We start from the raw sequence: 392 nt of genomic DNA on the forward strand, positions 1-392 counted from the left end.
GTTGTCCACGTACCCTCGTAGACCGTAAGCGGAAGCGTTATGATAACGCGGTTGATGTAGTCATACGTCTTCACGATCCGACCGATCCAAGCACCGAACGTACGGTACCTCCGAGTTCAGCACACGTTCAGCTCCATGACGATCCCCGGGCTCCGATCCAGCAAAGCTTCGGGGATGAGTTCCGTCAGCACGATGACGTGGTGACGATGATGATGCTCTACCGGCGCAGGGCTTCGCCTAAACTCCGCGACGATATGACCGAGGTGGAATATGGTGCAGGGGGGGCACCGCACACGGCTAAGGAACGATCCGTAGATCAACTTGTGTGTCTATGGGGTGCCCCCCGCCCCCGTATATAAAGGAGCCAGGGGGGAGGAGGCGGCCGGCCAAGG

This window comes from Triticum dicoccoides, chromosome 5B (assembly GCF_002162155.2).
Source record: "Triticum dicoccoides isolate Atlit2015 ecotype Zavitan chromosome 5B, WEW_v2.0, whole genome shotgun sequence".
In the NCBI taxonomy this organism is placed as follows: Eukaryota; Viridiplantae; Streptophyta; class Magnoliopsida; order Poales; family Poaceae; genus Triticum; species Triticum dicoccoides.